Source organism: Podarcis cretensis (genome assembly GCF_951804945.1).
Source record: "Podarcis cretensis genome assembly, chromosome: 7".
Taxonomy (NCBI): domain Eukaryota; kingdom Metazoa; phylum Chordata; class Lepidosauria; order Squamata; family Lacertidae; genus Podarcis; species Podarcis cretensis.
In genome coordinates, this window is record NC_137176.1 from 28,591,779 (window position 1) to 28,614,312 (window position 22,534).

Below are 22,534 nucleotides of genomic sequence, written 5' to 3' on the forward strand. Positions count from 1 at the left end.
GAAGTACCACTGTACTTCCGCGTTGCTAAGCCTCACTTCATTTGATGCGATGTGTGCACTTAATTGTACACAGCGTTGCAACCAGTTTGCATCATTTGAATGTTCAGCCCCCTCTTAGAATTAAACCAGGTTTTTATTCACTCTTCCACTTCACCTCAGCAACCACAACTTTTTAACAATTTACCTGATTGTCATAGGCTACAGGGAATGAATTGCAGAGGAGTACAGTGGTACCTCGGGTTAAGAACTTAATTTGTTCTGGAGGTCTGTTCTTAACCTGAAACTCTTCTTAACCTGAGGTACCACTTTAGCTAATGGGGCCTCCTGCTGCCACCGCGCCGCCGCTGCTCAATTTCTGTTCCCATCCTGAGGTAAAGTTCTTAACTGTATTATTGGTACTGTATTATTTTTGGGTTAGCGGAGTCTGTAACCTGAAGCATCTATAACCCGAGGTATCACTGTATATGGAATGTCCTCTAGATAAGTAGGTCTGGTGGAAGAGGAATAGTTCTCTCTATCCCACTTCAGGAAAACTGCCTGATTTGTATATTGGCCATGAAGGGAGTATAAAGTTCCCTCCAACCAGGCTGGCATGGAAATACTGTGGGCAAAGAAAAGAGGGGTGGTTTGCTGTTTTTCTCTGCTAGCCTGCTTTGCGTTTCTGCACTGGCAGAGGAGAAACATAAAGTTTCCTCAGCTGTCGGCACAGAAACCAAGCCTGCTGGGGCTGCTGCAGGAAGAGGGACAGAGCGATCTGTTCCTTTGCTGCAGCCAAGCACAAAAACTAGGCTAGCGAATGAGGGGGAAAGTGACCCACCCCTACAAGCCATGCTTGGGAGAAGACATTTTAATTATCAGCTATACTTTTCACAGCCTCTAGAGGGAGCCTCAACTTCATCCTCATAGGACAAAAAGGACTAGAAATAGGTACTGAGATTAGTAAGTTTTTTGAAAAATAATATATAAAAAGGTACCAAATAAGGAGGGCATAAAAGAGGGTTACTTTTAATGTAAAAAACATTTGACATGGCACGTCCTTTGTAGAAAGAAAGGAAAAGAATATATAACCATTTGCCCCACCTTATTTAATAGGGCTTACACCCTAGTGTGTTTTAAGATTTCAGGCTTAGTATTTTGTTTTATTTTTTATTTTATTTTTCTTGATTACAGTTTCCTTATTAATTAGTACAGTATCCGCTACTACTAATCTAACAGCAGGATTCAATAGCTATTTTATTCGGCCTTCACCCAGAATTGTTGCCTCTACTTGCAAGAGCCCTGAGGTACCATAACAAGATGGCGGCTGTGTTGCCTCATGCTCTGCATCTTTGCTAACCCCCTTGCCTGCATTTCTATGCTCTCCTGATGTGGCTGACATGATTCTCTATTGTTTACTGCGTAGGCCAGACTTTAAATCAGTCAAAAGTTTCAACACCTTCCTTCCAGCATTAGAGTCTGGGGTCCTGCGACAGCTATCCTCTTGTGTCACATGGCCCAGCTCCAAAACGGTTGACGGCAACTTTAAAAACCTAGGCCAGTTCACGTATTTCTCCATGTTGCCAGTGCCGCACCATGCAAGCAACAGTGTGCCCACCAGTGCCTACAAAAAGGTCTCACTAAATAGCCCCTTGGTCACTCACAACGTATGGGAGACTGTTTGCTTTTTCTGCTCGGTTCTTGTTTGCGCTGGCTCAACATCGAACATGGCCCCATAAACAGGCCCACATTTCAATGGATGCCAAAATTCAGCACCCACCATCCCGTCTGTTTGGAACGAGGAGAGGTTCTCTGTGACTCTGGCTCACTGGCTGGGGATGCTTTCACAGTTTTGTGGCCCCCTCTCTCTTTCTGCTCTTATGTGGCAGCCGCTTGGTGTTATTCCACATCCCCACAGAAGCCATTTTATGTTATAGCATATCCTTGCACCAGCCCATTTGGGACTGGTGTCTTCAAAATCCCTAATGCACCCATTGCCAAGAAAGGCTGGTGACCTCCTGGACATTGTCAACCAATTACCGTATTTTTTGCACCATAACACTCACTTTTTTCCTCCTAGAAAGTAAGGGGAAATGTCTGTGCGTGTTATGGAGGGAATGCCTACGGGTGGCATGCCTACAGATTTTCCCCCTCTAAAAACTACGTGCGTGTTATGGTCGGGTGCGTGTTATAGAGCGAAAAATACGGTACTTTATACTTTCCAAATGAATGTATTAGGATGTGCCGCTTGAAATTGGTTACCTGGTTTCTGGAAGGCCGCATTTTAATACTCATAGACTTCAATGGTTTGATTTAAAGCCACCTTTTACTTATAGAGGAAGCAGGCACGAGAAGCAAAGCAATACTCCAAAATAAGCAGAGTTGCAATGGTACTGATACCTGTTGGATATTTCATATATATAATGTGTTAATTCCTCATCCTTTTTTTATTTTTTTATTTTTTAGCCTAAGACATTGCAAGGCTCACACCATCCCATGACAGTTGGCAACTAACTGCAGAGATTATAAAAACAGGACAAAAAGTAAGTTATTTGTTGGCATATGAAAAAGCTGTTGCCCCACGGCAATGACAGCACATGCTTTGGCTGAGTTATTTTTTCCATTGATCTATGCATATGTGATGAACATCTGTTTGCCCCTCTCATTTCTCTCTCTCAGGTCTTCTGTCTTCTCCTTTCTCTCTCTCTCTCAGGTCTTCTGTCCTGTTTCTTTTGGTTTATGAAAAGGGCTGGTCTTAAGAAGACCTGACTTTTGCAATTTAAATAACAGTAAAGAATAGAAATGAATACTCATGAATGTCAGGATAGGTTAATATTTTCAGACGATACCTCTCTCTGGAGGAAGAGAATAAAAATGAAAGTGTGAGCAGATCATTGGTTCATTTCTAAAATTAGTGATGTTGGAGCAATTTGAGAAGCTGCAGCCTCTGAGCTACATGTGCCTCTCCCAAGCCTGAGGAAATGTTGTGATATTTTTGCTCCCAGCATGGCTCTTATGCCTACAACATTTGTATGGGTGGCATAACTTCAGCAGGTAGATTTATCTCTTTGCTGTCAACTATATATTTTGAGAATTGGTTTGTCTGCCCATCTGTACTCTATGAGTTTAGACGCCTAATGGGATATCATCACCAAAACTCAGCACGATGGTTCCTGAGGTAGGGGCAGTAGTCTTCAATGGCATTTGGACATCGGCTGTCATTTTGAATCAAGATGGTGGATCGAAACATGACTTTGATGTGACAGATCCAAACTCACAAACTGCATTATCCATTTAAAAATCACAATATTTGTTGGTTTCTATGAATTCCCAGCCAGCACCGGGCACTGCCGCTAGTATCTCTAGGACAAGAAAACTTTCACCTACCTAATTTCTCTTGTCAGGGAGAACTGCTCAATTTGTGTTTGTTGTGCTCAGGGGCCCTGTCAGGAAAAGGTGGCAACTCTCACCAGAGGACACGTACCCTTTATGACTTCCTTTCTTCATTCAACTTCTGCCAAACACAATACAAAGTCCAAGTTTTGTAGACTGGAAATAAGACCGCTTCATTTGTTTGTCATCTCTTTCTTTATGGCTGCTGCACCTTTAATAGCAGCCAGGGTCACAGAAACATAGCAGGTGGCACCTCTACATTTCTGTTTGTTAGACTTGCTGTTGAACCCCAAGGAGCAGAGACACTGCCAAAGATGACAGCCCTAACCCTGTGTTGTGGGGGGGGGATCCAGGTTGCAGTCCTCTACTCACTTGACCTGGGACTTCAAGACCCACGGCCAATGCAGTGGGGCTTAAAAGGGACCCCTGACCATTAGGTCCAGTCGTGGCCGACTCTGGGGTTGTGGCGCTCATCTCGCTTTATTGGCTGAGGGAGCCGGCGTACAGCCGGGTCATGTGGCCAGCATGACTAAGCCGCTTCTGGCGAACCAGAGCAGCACACAGAAACGCCGTTTACCTTCTCGCCGGAGTGGTACCTATTTATCTACTTGCACTTGGACATGCTTTCGAACTGCTAGGTTGGCAGGAGTAGGGACCGAGCAACGGGAGCTCACCCCATCGCGGGGATTCGAACCGCCGACCTTCTGATCAGCAAGTCCTAGGCTCTGTGGTTTAACCCACAGGCCACCCGCATCCCTTGCAGTGGGGCTTAGAAGCATATAAATACAGTGTTAGGCTGTGATCTTGTACACTACAGTTGGGAAATATTTTTCAGCCCAAGGGTTGTATTTCCTTTCCAAGGGCCACATGCCAGGGGTGAGCATAGTCAGAGGCAAAGGTGGACAGAGCAACAAATGCAAAATTGACCTTTGTACAATACACTAGTTTCTACACCATGTTTAGCCAACATGATGCCTTCCAGATGTTTTGGGCTACAACTCCAACCATCTCTTGCTACTGGCCATGCTGGCTGAGGCTTATGGGAGGTGTAGGCCGCAAAATCTGGAAGGCTACCATGTTGTCTGCCTCTGTTCTACATACACTCAAATGCCCCACTCCATCAACCACTCAGACAGAGAGCCCTGGATCCCCACTGTATACCTTATATGGGAGTAAGACCCACTGAACTTGGTGTAACTGATTTCTGAGTAGATATTCATAGGATTGCATTATTAGTGGGGAGTCATTGTTAAGCTGAGGGCTTTTTCCTTTCTTCAGCCGGAGCTCACAGGAGCTCAGCTCTGGCACCTCTCAGGTGGGAGTCAGTGCCACTTTAGGAGAACAAGGGAGAAGTTCATGGTGAGCCCTGGCACCTCTTTTCCTAGAAAAATAGCACCGGTTAAGCTGTTCAGTAATTTCCCTCCTCATATTTCTTTCAAAGGAATACAGTGGTACCTCTGGTTACAGACACTTCAGGTTACAGACGCTTCAGCTAACCCAGAAATAGTACCTTGAGTTAAGAACTTTGCTTCAGGATGAGAACAGAAATTGTGTGGTGGCAGCGGGAGGCCCCATTAGCTAAAGTGGTACCTCAGGTTAAGAACAGTTTCAGGTTAAGAACGGACCTCCAGAACGAATTAAGTTCTTAACCCGAGGTACCACTGTACTCTGGTGGAACACTGAGATTGTCTAATAAACTGTTCCCTCCATGTGAGAAACTGAAGAATCATCACATTCCTTACACGATAGGCAAGAGAGGATGTTGGAACTGAATCAGAGGAATTAGATCTCTTGTCTCAACTAGCAGGCGTATCTGCCGAGATAGTAAGATTATGTGTACCTCCCTCCTCTTTTTCTCACATGGAGTGGACTCTGTAGCCGCAAGTGTAGAAAAAGTGGACTTGTAAAAAAAGAGAGAGAGAGAGAGAGAGAGATGCTTCACCTTTGCCACACTCCTTTTGTGATTAAACAACATCTAGCTATATCCTGTTTGGCTGTGTGTGTATGAAAACCTTGTCTTTGCTCAGCTCCATTCTGAAAGTTAGAAATGGAGGCTAAGGTGTTTTCCTCTTTAGCTGACATAGCACACTCAGGATTACACAAGAGCAAACAGTAGAGACTAGCCTGCTCTGGCAAGTGAAGTAGTGCTCCAACAAGCCCCAGTCTGCCCTTAGTGGCCTCCACATTTCTGCCTTCTTACCTGCCTTCAATCCAGGAGGTGGCACTGGTTATCAGGTTCCTCCTTCTAAGTCTCAGCCTTTGCCACTATAGAACTCAGTAGAGAGGACTGGGCAAAACTAGCATTAGACAGCTTTGCCTGTCATTGGCTCTGGCTGCACCTACAATTGGCCCCTCCGTTTTGTGCCCTACCAGTCTCAATACGTAAAAGCATACTGGTAACTAATTGGGACTAAGTCATCCTGAGTATGAACTCTTCCTGAAGGACGTAAGCGCTTTGCTGGATCAGCCCAGGGTCCAGTATTGGTTCGCAATACCCCCAGCAACCAGTAGACTGTAGGTGGTCCACTGGAACCAGCGAGTATTCCGAAATGTTTTCTGACTCCCTCAGATCTGGGTGTGAGCTACGATCTTGGACCGCTTTCCAGATCTTCGTGTTCCCAGCGGGTTGTTAGTTTCTTCAGACAGGCACAGGCAAGTCTGAGGGAGGGAAATGTATTCCTATATAAAGTGAAACCTATTTTTCCATCAACGCTTTGGTGTAGCTCCGTACTTGGGTGATATAAACTGAACGTTTTCATAATTAGCAAAGGTGGCTTTACACTAATCTGGCAAATTTCATCCCAAATATATAACCATAAGTGGAAGAATTCCACCTAGGAATTCTATTCAAACAAATTTTTACTCAGAGTAGACTCATTAAAATTAACAAGTCCATTCATGTTACAGTATTAGGTGACTACAACCCCCAGTATGGAAGCATCTACTGGAATGTATTTGGGATCCAACTGTTCAGTGTTTTGAGATTTGCCAAGACCTGTCAGTTCTACAAAGAATACACAAACACACACACTCCATTTGTTGTGAAAAGATACCTGACAGTCTCTGTTCATTTATTCATTGACTTTTTCTGATTGCAACGGAAGGAGCTGGTGCAATACAGCTCTTAATAGGGATGGATGGATCTGCCAAAGTTTGTTTCTCCGAGTTTCTGGTTTCCCCTGCCTTGAATTCAGTCCTCTGCAGTTTCACAACAATTTGTGATAATAATAAAAACCCTTATCAAAACTTGACAGCGTTTTAGTGCAGATGTCTATTATACACTTTTTTTTGCACGCAGTTTTGACTAACGCATGCGTTTTTGTAAGCAATGTTGCATAATACAATGCATTATTATTATTAATATTTGTGTTGCTGGATTCCATCTCCCAGCCACCATGGCCAATGAACAAGGATGATGGGATCTATAGTTCAACAGGCATCTGCAAAGCCATAGGCTCCTCCTCCTTGTTTTATAGTCACCATCCCAGGCTTAGAAAGGCTGTTTCAAACTCCTGGGTTGCAAAAGTCACCATAACGTGAGCTTGCAGGAATATCATGTTAGTAATAGGTTTCCCCTCTGCAATGCTTTAGCCACATACTCATCAGAATCACCCAAAACTGTGCAGAGCTCCAGGCCTAGGCGTGCCCCCAGCTATGTTAATTGCTGAAATGAAAGTTGCCGCCTAACTGCTTTTGGGCAACACTGGATGAGCAGGTAAGGCAGCCTGAGCACCCGTGGAAGGTGTATCCCACACCACACTCCTTATGTGGCTTGCAAAGACTTTGATTTATGAAAAGCACTCACATGCACCATAGCTAGGTTTGGAAACCACTGTGTACTTATGAAGTTATTGCACATAACAATATATGCCGCCCAATAACAAAATTATCTGAGTGACTTAACCATAAAAGAAAGCACAAATATATATCAAGCAGAAAATAAGTATAGTGGTACCTTGGAAGTGGAACGGAATCCATTCCGGAAGTCTGGGTTTCAAAACATTTGGAAACCAAGGTGTGGCCTCCTGCAGCCAATTGGAAGCCACACAAGTTGCGTTGGACGTTCGGGTTCCAAAAAAACGTTCACAAACTGTAACACTTACTTCCGGGTTTGCAACATTCGGGAGCCAAAATGTTCGACTTGCAAGGCGTTCAGGATCCAAGGTATGACTGTATAGCAAGAACAAAACCTTTCAACAACAGCAATAAATAGATTGAACAGGTCTTTGATTTAAAACTAAGGTTTAAGGAGGTTTGGGGAAAATATAAAGGTCTGCGCATAGCACCCAAAGACTGCCAAGTGGGTTCTTCCTTAGGGCAGATTATTCCACAGATGGGGTGCCACTTCTGGGAATATTTTTATTCCCCAGACATTTTCTGCACCTTAGACATATGTAAAGAACTGAGTTACTAAACAGTTAGTCCGTATTCTTAATGCAGATTGTTATGTTGCCACCAAATATAGCTAACATGCTTGTTTTTCTTACGATCTTCCTGATTTAAATGTATAGAACTGTAAAAATAACATTTCTAAAAAGTAAGCCATTTTACTTGTTTCAATAAAATGCCAGCAGGCCTGTTTCCATACCTATGTTTCTAACAAGTGCACCTACCAGGCATCTGGATTTGGCTTCCGTTCCCTACTGGTGACAAAAGCACATGCTGTTTGACGTGCAACATGTCAAGCAGTCCTAGGAGAGAGATTTGAAAGTGTGGGCTTTCCGTGAACAACCACCATTCTTGATGTTTGCTACATGAACATGTTGTCCCCATAAATAAAGTTTATAGTTCTCCATAAGTAATAAACAAGCCTATTATAGCAGGAAATCTACACATTAGGTTTTTTATCACACATCTAAATGGATGCCTGTTCATTTCTCGACAGGGGAGCCAAATGACAGCAAAAGCTGTTTCCTTGAAAGTGCAGCAACAGCTAGCTTTTATGTACTTGTTTGTGGCTGAGGCCGACACAGTAAGACCTTAATCTGTGTTGGGGAAAATTGGTGACTGCAGTAAATATGGGCGTGTGGGATGCTACTCCCACATTGACACAGAGCCCAGTAGGTGAGGCAGGCGTAGGAAACAGCACCAAGGTCTTTTGCAAGCCCAAATGCATCAAATTTTAAAAAGTGTCATTTGTCAAGAATGAAGTATGGGCACAATCAGTGTTTGTTATTGTTCTAAAACAACTGGAGCAAACTAGGAAGTTAGTTCTGCACAAGTCACATTATGCTAAATAGATTGCAGCAACCCGTTTTGTCAAAAGCTGGGTGCTGCTATCAAAAGGCTGTTGTGAGATTAGTGTATGCTGTTGCATGCTACCCCAATCTTCGAGCTGTCGGGGTGATGTTACAGGGGTTCTAGGTGCGCTTATCCAGTTTTCGTGTTTCCTCTTGGAAAATGAGGAGACTGTGGTGTTGTTATGATAGCTGGTTTATTTACACAGATATACAACCTGAGCCCACGATGGAGGTGCTCACAGCATTAGCACTCCAAGAGCATCCTGCTTCTCCCATAGCTGCAGCCCTGGATTTTTATTCTTATTTTTTTAATCAGCCATAGCTCTGACCCTCTCTCTAGCTTGTACATTTTACAGCCTGTCAGCTTTACAAAATTGCAACCTTCCCCCCCATCCCATCCCAGCTCACCGTTCACAGGATTCTATGGAGAAGTCATGTCTGTTAGTGCGATAAGAGTGCTTTAAAAATATGGTGTGGATTAGGCCTAGACGAAGGCAAACTTCTTGAATAAAAATGTATAAAACAAACTGGGAACTGTAGTTTGTTAAGGGTACTGGAAATTGTTGCTCTCTGAGGGGGAACTACAGTTCCCAGGATTCTTTGGAAGACGTCTTTGTGCTTTAAATATGTGTTGGATGTTTTTTAAAATTATGTTATGGAGCAGCCCTAAGAAGAGAGCTTGGAAGAAACTAAAGGCAGAGAGTAAAAGGGTGTGTTCTGTCACCTTAATGACTAACAGATCTGCAATGCAGTCCTGGACATGTCTACTCAGAAGTAAGTCCAGTTGTCTTTAGTGGAGCTTACCGGCAGGTGGTCTAGATAAAGTGGGACTCTAGCATCTGAAAACTTCAGCCATAATAAATATTTTAGTCTTTAAAGTGGCACAAAACTCTTGTCTTTTTACCAGCTACCTATTTGTATAGCTAATTGCTCCTTTCAGTCTGTGAAAACTGTGTCTAGGTCCGGTCATGCTCTGATTCCCCAACTCCTATTTTTCATTTTGACAGCAGAAACTGATCCCCAATTCACCCCATGAAACATCACCCTGAATTTCAGGTTTCTGAGTAGCCACCGTGTCTTGATTTGAGACTGTTAACTAGAATGTGCTATGGTTTTAATCTCATTCTCAGGCTCTCCTGTGTTTATGTAGGAAAGGTCACAGAGAGCAGGCAGTGCCGAGGCAGAAGAGATTAAGCAGACTACTTCATGGGTGCATCAAAGGAATCCCTAACACATCTTTCTGTTTGCAGACTCACATATATATTACTCATTTGGATTACAGCTACTCCCACTATTGACCAGAGAAAGCCTGGGTCTTTAAACACATTTTTCAAAGAATGGAACTAATTGCAAACACTTCATTTTCAAAAAAATATACTGTAAATTCTCTGTACTATTCTGTCTGGTGGTCAATATGCAAGAGTGCCCATGGGACTTTTGGTCCTTTTGCATGAGCACAGAATATTAGGACCAATGGTTTGATTTTATTGTCGACCATATAAAAAACTGCTCTCTCCCATCTTTCTTCCCTCCAAACCCTGCTGGGTGCTCTGCTCACAATATGTGTTGTCAGGTATGATCATTGCTGCCATGGGCCTCTCCATGAAATCATCTGAATGTGAGTTGGTTATGAGATCCTCACCTCACCAACCTGAAATGCCAAGTGCCTGAGCCAAGTGCCTTGGGAAGATTTCATTTTAAAGATGAGATGTGATAGCATCAGCAAGCAGGCACCTACTGGTGCCACCTTTCCCCAGCCTCTTACCAGTACCAGTGTTTGCAGGTGCTGAACAGAACACACAAATGACACTGTGAGGGTTGCAATTCCCCCACTTGGCCCTGCCCTTTTGCTTTTAGCAACAGCTCGACACACCCACAATTAGCAGGTGAAACTCTCCCCACCACTTATCTCCATGCTACCAACAACTTTGCTCGGATATTCAGTCTATGCATGTTGGTCTCCCACTAAAGGCACAACTAAAAGCTTAAGACCTAGGTATTTACTAGGCTGCCACCACCTACTCCCCTTTACATCAGCCTCATCCTTGAGATAAAGGGAAGACTCCCTCTCAGCTGTGTTGCATTTGCGGATGGTGGTGACACGCGAGATGGAATTCTCTGCAATGGCACTCCAGTTGTGTAACACCTTCACTGATTTGGTTGACGCCAACATTGATGGGTTTTAACTGTCTGAAAAAGCTACTGTCATTTACTGAGGCTTTTGGCTAAGTTGACTGGAGGAGATGTTTTGTTGCTCTCTGGCGCTGCGATGCAACTTTGATTTATTGTTGTCACTGTGGTTTGAGTTTATTTTTAAAAGATTGCTTTTTTATTAATGCATTATATTGTACTCCACTCTCGGATTAATTTTAATGAAGAGTGGGTTATAAATCACCCCCCAAAATAAATGAAACTTTAGCAACCTTGTTTATTGGACAGACACGATCCAGGGTCTGGGGAATAGTTAAGAATGAGCACACTGAGGATGAGCAGAGGAAATGGGAGCAATGCTCTTCATATAACAACCAGGAAGCATTGAAGCAAGACAAAGGGGGAGCATGGGAGTGTACGTACTTTGCATGCAAAACGTCCTGGGTTCTATCTTGCCATATCTTGTTAAAAGGACTGGATAGGTAAGGTGATTTGATGTGGAAAAAACACTGCCTGAAACCCTGGAGAGTAGACAATATTGAACTACATGACCCCTGATCTGCTGTACCAAAGGGATTTGGATGGAGAGGAGGTGCCTCTGCTCAGTTTTCTCCAGCCCCACAAGCATTTGGTGGCAGGGGAGCTCTACCATAGGTAGGGAAGCCCTGACACCAAGGAGCACCCCAATGAGCCTGCCCTAACAGTGGGGAGAAACTACTGCCAGTGGCTTTCTTACTGGCAGTTCAGGCACCAAAGGTCTTGGTGGATTCTTGACAGATCCTGATGCCATCCTACAATGACAGTGAGTCTGTTCCATGTCTCCTCACTGTGTCAGCCTGGGAGTTAGTGCAGCAACAGGGCATTTTTTCCTGTCCCTCCACAGTCTGCCTTGACCTGTACAAGTGCTGGGGCTGTAGGTGTGGCAAGGCCTGCTGTGCTCCATCAAGCTCCACCACTGCCAGCCAGGGGTTGAGGTTGCACCCTAATAGCTTGACCTGTTGGAATCCAGCTTCCTATGATGTAAAAGCAGAGTTCCCAAACTGTGATCCACAGAGGCAGAGCCATCAAACGTCTCCCTGCGATGCAGCTATTAAGGATACAGGAGTACCTTGTGGTCAAAAAAGTTGGCACATCTCTATGGAATGGAGGGATCATCTGCCTTGCCTCTGCTTCAGGCTGAGCATCAACACATACTATAACTTGGAAACCTGCAAGATGAGTCGGAGTGACTATTCAGACACCCTCAGGGAGAAGGAAGATGAAAGGTACAAGTGAACAAGCACTGATTGGTTTAATTTTACATTTACCTACCCCATACTTTCCTGAGCAATTCCTCTCACTTTAAATTACATGAAAGAATGAACAGTATACAAGGTCACAATATACAAGGTCCTTTATTAAATGCTTAATTTTATATCCTGCTCGGCCAGTATCTCACCAACATAAACAGACTTTTTGTTGTTAGCATCCATCTATCTCAAGAGAAAAAGGAGTGCCCTCCCACGGGGCAAGTCAAACCACTGTGTTAGCAGCACCAAAGTGACTTCCTAGGGGCGCAAACCTGGGCAATGTGTATGGGCTGCCCAGGAGACAAGACTCCTCTCTTGACCTTGCTGATGTGGTCCAAAGGAAAGCAGGGCAATATGTTTGGCACCGGCTTGGCTGCAGGAGTTGCTGGAAGAAGGCATACAAGGCACTCTGGATTTATGTAGGTTTTACTCTTTAGCATTTTCTTCTCCAGAAGATAGCAGGCCACTCAAAGCCATTCCTGGGGTGTGGCTGCTCTCGCAGGCTGACTGAACTCAGAAAGCACCTCTGGAAAGTCAGTATGAATCCAGGGGTGGGATTTCAGTGTGAAATTCATCTAAGTGACTGAGGAACCCTTACCCTGTTCCAGGAAAATTTCCTGATGGCCAGACCTCACCAGACACAGAAGATCCACGATTAGATCTTCAGTGATGTTGTTTTTCACTTGCTTAATTTAAAGCTGCTTCAAGGGGCTTCAGTTTTGACTGAAGAAGTGGCTCTGAGTACTTAACCCATTTCCCTGATGTAAATTACACTCCCAAAAATCATGAATTGCTCTGAAACAGAGGGGGGAATGCAGGTACCTATACCATGTCTATATCCCCCCCCCCCCATTTTTAAAATAAATATTTCAGAGTGGAAGGTTTTGATATGGGAAATGGCAAAGGGCATCATTGCTCGGATCAAAATCCAGCACAGCTGCTTTAAAATGGGAAAGAAAACTCCCAAATATCTGATCATCTTGTGTGGTTGGCCCTTAAGCCTTTCATGGCACATCTTCTGCCCCAGAGAGGGCCAAAGGGCAGTGGGAAAGAAAAGCAGCTGTACCAACTGCAGCTGCTGTACTACCAGTGTTGAATTTGAGGCTAGGGTGGGGCCTGCTGCTTAATTTCCAAAATCAGAGGTGCTGATGGGGGAAGAAGGCTCAAGTCTTCCTGGAATGAAGGATGTCTGCTAGCGTAGCTATTCTTTTTCAGTGTGGAATGGCTGCTGTGTTTACACAGTAGTGCTGGAAAAGAAGCCACATGTGCTCAGATATATTTCACTTTTTTAATCAATATGTACACACTTTAGAGCTGAGCTCAGACCCAAAAAACAGGATCAGGGGCAAGCCAGTCAGGACTTTGCAAGCAGGTGGTTTTATCCTTAAGGCTCTGTTATTAAGACCCTTTTGATTTTCATGGAGATCCCCAGTACAGAAGCAGAAATAGATACCTTCTTTTTGATGCAACACTTAAGTACAGTCACCCTGTCTATGTTGGCTTCCTATGGGCAGATGCACACCATACATTTAAACTGTATTCAAAGTGCATTACTCCCCCCTCCCCCAGTAATCCTGGGAACTATAGTTCCCCCATTCACAAAACTACTATTTGTAGTGCCCTTAACAAGTTACAGGTCCCAGGATTCTTTGGAGAAAGTCACGCCCTTTAAATGTGCGTTGAATATGCTTTAAATGTAGACCATGCATCTGCCTGAAATGAGAGGCAAATCATTTATTGATCATGCACATCCATGTTTATTTTGTCTGTGCTACTGAGCCACATGTACTTGCACATTTCTGAGTAATGCAACTGATGGAATATAGGACAAAGCTGGACCCATAGGGCATAAACTGTATTTGCACTTATTATTTAGAGGTTCTGTTGCTCACAGAGAGTCATGCTGTCATCAAGGGCAAATGTTTGTTTTATGATGTCAGCACAGATAAAATGACATATGCTGATCTCAGTGTCTGCTGAATCTAGACTGTCTGAAGCTCATGAATGAACGTTCCTGGCTTTGTTACTCTCTGGTAAACCAAACAGGAAATAATAAAAATAATAATTAATAAACTTTTATTTGTATCCTGCCCTCCCTGGCCGAAACCAGGCTCAGGATGGCTAACATCCTGCTTTTGGGGAATGAGTTGAGGGCATCAAAGCTTCATGCATCATGACATCAAAGGTCTCTGGCCAATCAGTACAATGCACAGCTGGTTTCTGCCCCAAAGATGTGGAATGGTTTTCCCCAAGCTCAGTCCTGAGGAGAAAATGGCAAATGTAAGGAGTGCAACCCTCACAGAAGCGCCACTGCTGAAAAGTATATAGCATGTACGCACCTTTGCCACGATGGCGACACCCTGCCTCAAACCTTCAGGGGGAAGCAAATTTTTATTTTATTTTGGTGATCTCCTATTTAGCCTAATCCCATAAATTTACCCTCTACATTTTTGCTGGAACCTTGGTGTCACTGTAAATCATGCCTCTCCCATTCTGCTTGTACCTTTATTAGCTTTTTCCGCACCTTCCACTTTTAATTGCAGAGGCTGATCTCCAAGGCATTTGGGGATCCACTCACAACTCCACCCTGCTTCATTGTTTGGTGTTATCTCATTTCTTCCTTTTCATTTGTGTTCCCCAAAATTGGTGGGGATTTTTTTTGAGGGGGGAGGAGCAGGGTGTCTGGAGCTGGTTGTGTTTTTCCTTTTAACAACAACAACAACAAAGATGTTTTCATCTTTATACTTTTTTCCAAGCTTTTTTATTTGACTTTTCTCCATGTCCCTTTGGTTAACACAGTACTTCGGTAAATTTTACAGATTAGTGCAGGGATTCCTATGGGTGGAGAACCTTTTCCAGCGGAAGGGACACATTCCTTCAGAGCAGTCTTCTACGAGTGGTGGTAGAACCAGAGGCAAAAGTGAGCAGAGCAATATCTTGTTAATTTTTACCTTTGCAAAGTAGGTTAGTTTCTTCACACTCGCAACATCCCTGTCTTCCATCTAAGCAAGCAGGGGTCAAGCACACATTCCTACCAGGCGAAAACACTAAAGGGGGGGGGTCCATGCAAAGTGTTGGGTGTGGCTTTGGTGGTGGTGGGGTGGCCTGGGGAGACTCCTGACTCCTGGGTAAAAAAGGTAAAGGTACCCCTGCCCGTACGGGCCAGTCTTGACAGACTCTGGGGTTGTGCGCCCATCTCACTTAATAGGCCAGGGGCCAGCGCTGTCCGGAGACACTTCCGGGTCACGTGGCCAGCGTGACAAAGCTGCATCTGGCGAGCCAGAGCCACACACGGAAACGCCGTTTACCTTCCCGCTGGTAAGCAGTCCCTATTTATCTACTTGCACCCGGAGGTGCTTTCGAACTGCTAGGTTGGCAGGCGCTGGGACCGAGCAGCGGGAGCGCACCCCGCCGCAGGGATTCGAACCGCCGACCTTTCAATCGGCAAGTCCTAGGCGCTGAGGCTTTAACCCACAGCGCCACCTGTGTCCCTGACTCCTGGGTAGGGATGGGCAAATATATCAACTTGGTTCTCTCTGTTTCTCATCTTTCCAGTCTTAAGCTTCTGGGTTTTTTTAAGTGCTCATGAAAATTCAATATCATTTCAGTGTGGATTTCTCATGATAGACACGTTTGTCTACAATGTTACCCAATACGCATGTGTTTGCAAAGCAATTTTCCATAACACAATTAATTTTTGTACAGTGTATCCACTAATACAGAGCTTTCCAAACTTTTCATGTTGGTGACACACTTTTTAGTCATGCATCATTTTGCGACACCATAATGCAGTTTTACTAGCAAACCGGAGGTTAAACTAACCCCTTTCCAGCCTCAAGAGGAACGCGGGGAGTGTTTGTGCGACACACCTACACACTGCAGCTGACACACTAATGTGTCATGACACACAGTTGGGAAAGCTCTGCACTAATATATGCATTTATACGCAAACTTTACACTAGCATATACATTTTTTTGTACACATTACTTGGCTAGAGAACTACACGGCAAATTTCAGAGAAGTGCAAATTTCAAAGGATGCATGTATTTCATTCAGTGTGCAACTTGTTTCAGGAAGTGCAAATTAGGTAAGTTCACCTTTAGATGTGAACTGAATTGGATTTCTTCCCCATCCTTATTCCTGAGTGCCAGATAGGAAGTCCTGGAGGGCCTGAGGTCCACCCCCACCCCCACCCCCACCCTGGTTTACTTCTCACTCTCAATCTACCTCTTGTGTTTTCTTTTTTCACCCTTGTTTGGGCGTAGCTTCATGGACTTCTTGGATGCTCTTCAAGGCTCCTTTGGATCTGAAAGCTCAAGTTTGGGCCGAGGATTCCATTTCTGGCTTAGTTGGTTTAAACTCCCTGCTGTTTTATCAATACAAAAAGGCACACCCAATGTCTAATTAAAACTGGAACAATGCCATAGATCAATTGGTAGACCAGTGTTACTTAAGACCAGGTGTTATCTCACACTTCTTTGTAGCTGCGCATCTCTTTGATCCTAAAATGAAACCCTTTGGGCATGGCAGCAACAAATTTAGAGAGTATTCACACTTTCAACCAGAACAACAAGAACGATAGTGAAACTACGGGCAGTGCGCTGCGTAGAATATATGTTTAAGTGTTCGTGTCTTGGGCATGATTTCTTAGCTAAAGAGAGTTAAGGCCTGTGAGAGGCAAGAAAGGAAGAAAAAACAGGAGCATTGACACTCCTTAGGGTAGGACCCACAGCTTGAGTATTAAAATGGGTGTGACTCATCCAAGTCTTTTTGTTCCAGAAGAAGCCACACCTCTTGGAAAAAGGTTCTGAGTGCCAGACAGAAAATTGCCTGTGCGAAAGATACCAAGTTCATGTTTGAACAAGCAGCTTTGTGGATTTCTGCCAGTAGAACACACACACACACACACACACACACACACACACACAGAGAGAGAGAGAGAGAGAGAGATTTTGTTGTTTGATTAATGTGAATGGGTCAATTGCTCTGTTTCTGCTAGTGGCCAGACCGCAAGTGACACCCAGGAGGAGGCGGCAGAGACTTGGACAACATTAATATTTCTTAATGACTTGTTTTCTGATGAGGCAATTCACCCGTAAAGGTGGAGTAGAGACCCAGTAGATGAGTGATGGGAAACAGTAGTTAATGCTGTCAAAATAGGAGGGAGGGAGGGAGAGAATTGTGAGTTGGCAGAAAGAGAAGCATATTGAGCTACAGGGCCTCTCACTGGGGATCTGTTGCCTGTTTGCCTCCATATGCACTGGCTCCGTACTTGTAAATAAAATACAAATATGCCCAAAGTCATCAGTGTATTTTTGGACACTCTGCAAACAGAGGCAGTCCAAAATGGGAATGCAAACAACACTGAGAGAGAAAATGACATTGTCACAAAATGATCCCACTTAATTGAAGACATAGATAGGCTGTTGTCTTGATGCCCCGCTTCTGAGCTTTCTAGAGGCATCTGCCTGGTAGCTGTCAGAAACAGAATGCTGAACCTGATGGATGCTTGGTTCAATTCAGCAAGTCTTTTCTTAACTTCTTATGAAACAAGTCATGGGCGCTGTTCATAGGAGCCAACTCCTAGGGGCCGAGTTCCCTTCAAAAATCCCCTAAAATATTTGACCCCCCAAGTTGCTGGGCATTGTCATTCAATTGTGCAGGGTGGAGCTTTTATTCAAGTTGGCACCCCAGCGCTGTTTAATTTTCCAGTGGCGACCGGGAATCGGAAGATCCCAACTTTGCAAAGCAGTTCTCAAAGTTGAGTAGTCCAGATTTTCCTCTTTGTAAAAGCAATCATTTCTACACATCTATCCACTAACAACTTGGTTAGCCTGCAATGGGTCCATACCTTCCCATACATACACACTTCGCTTTAATTAAAAGCTACACAAGGAAGGCGTGTACACATGCCTTTGATGTTAAGGAAGATAAGGATTTAGGCCTGGCAATCCTTGGATATTCTTAGGGAAACCTCTCACTATGGCTCCAGCATGAGTACAAGCCTCTTAGGCAGGACTGATTCACAATTCTTCTTATTCACTAGGAACACTTTTTCACAGTACTGTATTGCATGCACCTTCTCCAAACCTCCTGATCTTCCTGAATGGAAAGCACCATGCTGCACGCACACACACACACCCTGTTGTGTTGGCACCATCTCTGCAGTCTCTGATCCACATAGGTGTTGCAAGAGGTTGTGCATAGATGGGAAAATTCCACCCCCTAGACAAGAATTGCCAGGAATCCAGTACAGGCAAGAAGAAAGAAGAGTGAAATGAAACTGTCAGCTAAAAGGCATCTAGAGAGCCTATGCAGGCACCAAATGGCCAAAGTAAGCACCAAGTGGTAGATCTGTGATCAGATTATTTTTATTTCTTTTCTTTAAAGTATTTGCAGAGCCTGCTAGCTTGAACAGTGGAAGGGAGTTAACCATTTCCTTAGGTCACTGCCTTGATCCATTGGGGCCACTCCAAGACACCACTCTTTTTGCACCACTGCAGAAAGCCACATAGCTACCTATGGCAGCAGTGTATTCTTGCGTGTCTATTTATGATTATATTTTAGATTTTACAGCACAGAAATTCATCCTTCGTCAAACAATTTAGTAAATATATCTGAGGGTTAGCACTTGCCCAGAAATGGAACTGGACTCAGGGTGCATTGGGTCACACCATACCAAGAGAATAGCTGCAAAATTATTGCAGCCTGAGGATGTGAACAAGCTACCTGAAGAAGCGCAGTCAACCATCTACCCCCTTGACCCCTGCCCATCTTGGCTTCTTAGAGCTAGCAATCGGAGGACTGACTGGGTGGGTCCAGGGTGTGATTAAACAGAGGGTGAGGTACCACCTGCCTTTAAAGAGGCAGTGGTGAACTCTCTCCTTAAGTGGGCTTTTTTGCACCCAGAAGTGCTAAACTACTATCGCCCTGTGGCGATCATCTCTTCATTGGGCAAGATGCTGGCAGTCTAGCTTCATGCACGCTTGGAGGAAAGTGCTTATCTGAAGTCTGGACCTAATCTAAGTCTGGCTTGAGGCCCAGGCATGGCACTGAAAGCGCTTTGGTCATCCTGGCTGATGACATTTGTTCAGGAAAGATGGCGGGAGAGTGACTTTGCTCATTCTCCTAGACATCTCAGTGGCTTTCAATACGTGGTTCTGCTCCTGCCTCCATTTACGGAAGAGGTAGTTATGGCTTGTCTAAGAACAGAAAGTAAGGTCCTGACAGAAAGATTTTTGAATGGGGGACTTTCCAGTTCAAAGCTTATAAAGCTACAGCCCTGTGCACCCATACTTGGGAGAAAGCCTGAGTGAACACAGTGGGTCTTAACTTCCAAATAAGCATGCTTAGGATTGTACCAACTATTACTGCCAGTACAGGTAATGTTTATAATAAAGGAGGGTTTCAGAAAGCCCCCTTCAAAGGGAAGGAAGAAAGCATAGCTTCAGTGGAAGGAGAAGTTACTTCAAGCTTCTCCTTCCACTGCCAGAAGCTGGAACTGAAGCACTCCCTCCTAATCGGTCAGATCCGCAAACAGTATTTATGGCAATATCCCACAGCCTCCTTCACACACACAGCCACATGGCCAAGCGATGGCTCCAACTCCCCTAATTTCCTTTGTTTTGTACATTTTTATGAGGTAGACCACAGCTTATCTTGTCTAATTCTCAGTAGCCTATAGCCTATACCACAGTGATTTAACAAGCATTTATCGCAATGTTTCTAAATGTATTTTTCCCCCCCACTGACTGTGACAGAGTCCAGCATTTATAATGCAGGGAATTGTTCAAGAAAATGTCAAGGACAGCAAGTAATTAAGCCTGCTATTTCACCGTCAGAAAAGCCTTGTGTGAGGCAAGTAACATGATCCACTCTTGTCTATTGTCTGTGGTGCCAGCTGCGCTGCCTTACTCCACCTGAAGCAAAACTGCTTAGGCATTTCAAGTTTTTCGGCTGAGCTGTCCATCAGGTCTGACAAGACTGAAACTTCACTCACCACACCCTCTGTGAGAAACATTCTGGGCGCTTCATGGAAGCAGCCATGCAGTCCTATAAAGGTTTTTGAAATGCTCTTTGTCTTGTGCGAAATAACTCATAACTGAAGACGTCCTGTGCAAAGTACTTAAAATAGTTCTGTCAAGGATGATGTATTTGGGAAGGAGCTATGGACAGAGCCACCTCGCTGAACATGTTCAAGATGTAGAAGGACTGGATGAAGTCTTAATTTGCTCGCTTACCTGACTTGGATCCTGACACCCAAATTTCTTCCACGGGGGTCTCAGAAAGACTTATTCTGAGGTGGTCTGCCATACTGAGCGAGGAAGATCAGCATTGTTTAGTAAAGTTGTTAGGCCTTTCTCACCACCATGAGAACATTGCCATGCACACGCCTTCTGTTCTGTGAACCTGACAAATGACAAGTTATTTCAGCTGTATCTACTAGAACAAAAACACGGGTAATGAAATTGCAGGATTCTTCTTTTAAAAAAGACACACTTCTGACTCCCGCTGACTTCAGTAAGTCTCCTCCACTGAAATTCAGTGTTGTGTTTAACAGGGTTGTATTGAAAGTATGATTTCCTATTTTTCAGTCCCGAGGACATTATATAATTGCGGCACCACCACTGAAAGGGCCTTCTCCATGGTGGCCACCTGTCTAGTCTAATCTAGTCTAGTCTAACCTAACCTAACCAATGAACCTGGAATAGGGCAGGTATATAGAAGAGGGGCAAGAGGTAGTGGTGGAACTGGTGGAAGATAACTTCCCATGTAAGTAAACGTCTTCATGAAAATAGAGCAGTGCTATTTGTGCAATTTCCCCTCTTAAAAATGAGTGTGAGGTGCGAACATTGCACATTTCCCCATCCATTGTGCTTTCTCAACGCTTCCCTTCTTCCAGCGGCGAATGTATGAACTAATGAACAGAATGGAAGCACATAAGAAGGCAGTTAGTGACTGAAAGGATGCTCAACTTTACAGAGGACAGCCCTCTATCTGAAGGGTCATCCTGTCCAATTTAAAGAACCATAAGAAGAGGAAATGGAGACCTCAAAGATGTCTGTCAACAATCAGCATATGGCAGGTACCCAGGCCACCTAGTTATAGTGATCCACATGGTAGTGAGATGCACTGTATTTTTATTTGAATTTTAGTTATTTGTTCTACAAGTGCATCTATCCATATAAATCTGTGCATGCAAATTTTATTTAAATTTGTGTAATGCACTGCCTCTTTTTGGAGCGAAAAGTTAAACCTTCCCTTATCCAGCTCCACGTCCTAATTGAATCCCTCCTCTCCCAGTGTCTGCCATTAATGTCTATGGGTTAATGGATCAACTACATTATGTCTACTTTAGCTGCTAGTCTTAACATTTAAATTACATAATCAGCATTCACACACTTTATCAGCCGTTTCAGCTAACTTGTTTCACCACTGACACTGTTTTCTTTGTACTCTTACTGATACTCCTACTTGAAAATGTAATTAGTCAGATGCAAGTGATGCTACATGGTATTCATAGTGGGCAATTAGCTCACTGATTAAAAGATGTTATTATCATTTCATTTACATATCAAATTACCGTAGAGGCATTTCGCATCTACAGAGGCAAAAATGGCATTCGGAATTTAATTTCTAAAATGAGACTTGTCTATTCTCAAACTCAAATTAGAAGTAATCCCTATTCTCAAATTCAAGTTAGAAGTAATCCCTTCCCATTTTGCCTAATTTCAGATGTGAGTGAGGCAGGCTGAAGTCTGTCACAGGAAAGCAGTTTGCACATGGTTTCTGTGTTTTAAATTGCAGCACCAGTCTGATCCTTACACCTATTTTCAAGGAGTCCAGGAAGAATGCCAAATAGCCAGATTCCTTTGGATCTTCACTTTGATGCACCTTAACTACTACCTTTTTAGTCAGGGTCACACAATTTAAAACAATCATTAAAATACTAATGCAATAGCAATAGTGCTTAAATTTTAGCACAATTTTAAAAAACTGACTTAAAAAACCCCACACTGATGAAACCGTGTCCATAGGCAAAATGGTTAATGTCTCACTAGGGTGGACAGAACAAAGGATGGAACACGCACACAGAATTGCTATCCTGGCTGAAATGTGAAGTCAGCTGCAATTCTGTATGTAGCTTAAGAGTGGAAGAGTTAGGACTGGGCAGCATTCAAAGCTCAGTCTGGAAGAACTCTTGTTTGTAAACATCAGCTCAACCTCTGCAGTCATTTTACCTCTATTGTGAAGCAAGGCCTCTTGAACATCGCACTTTAGTATGTAATTCAGTTTTCTAATACGGTCCTTGCCTAAGGGGTCAAGGGAGGTAACACCAGCAGAAAACAAAACAAAATAAACCACACACAACAAAGGCAGTTACCCAATTAAATGAACATTATTCACTTAGAATTAAGCCTAGGATTTGGATGCCAGTATAAAGAGAAAAGTTTAACGGCTCTTCCACAAAGGTTCAAAAATCT

The 22,534-nt window shown here is 43.8% G+C and overlaps 1 long non-coding RNA gene across 1 annotated transcript; it reads left to right on the forward strand.

The window, feature by feature from the left end:
• The first annotated feature begins 489 nt into the window (after positions 1-489).
• Positions 490-3,976, forward strand: LOC307220966. The gene is made up of 3 exons (XR_013841231.1): positions 490-943; positions 2,443-2,519; positions 3,381-3,976. It is a non-coding gene; the product is annotated as an uncharacterized lncRNA (long non-coding RNA).
• Positions 3,977-22,534: the final 18,558 nt, after the last annotated feature.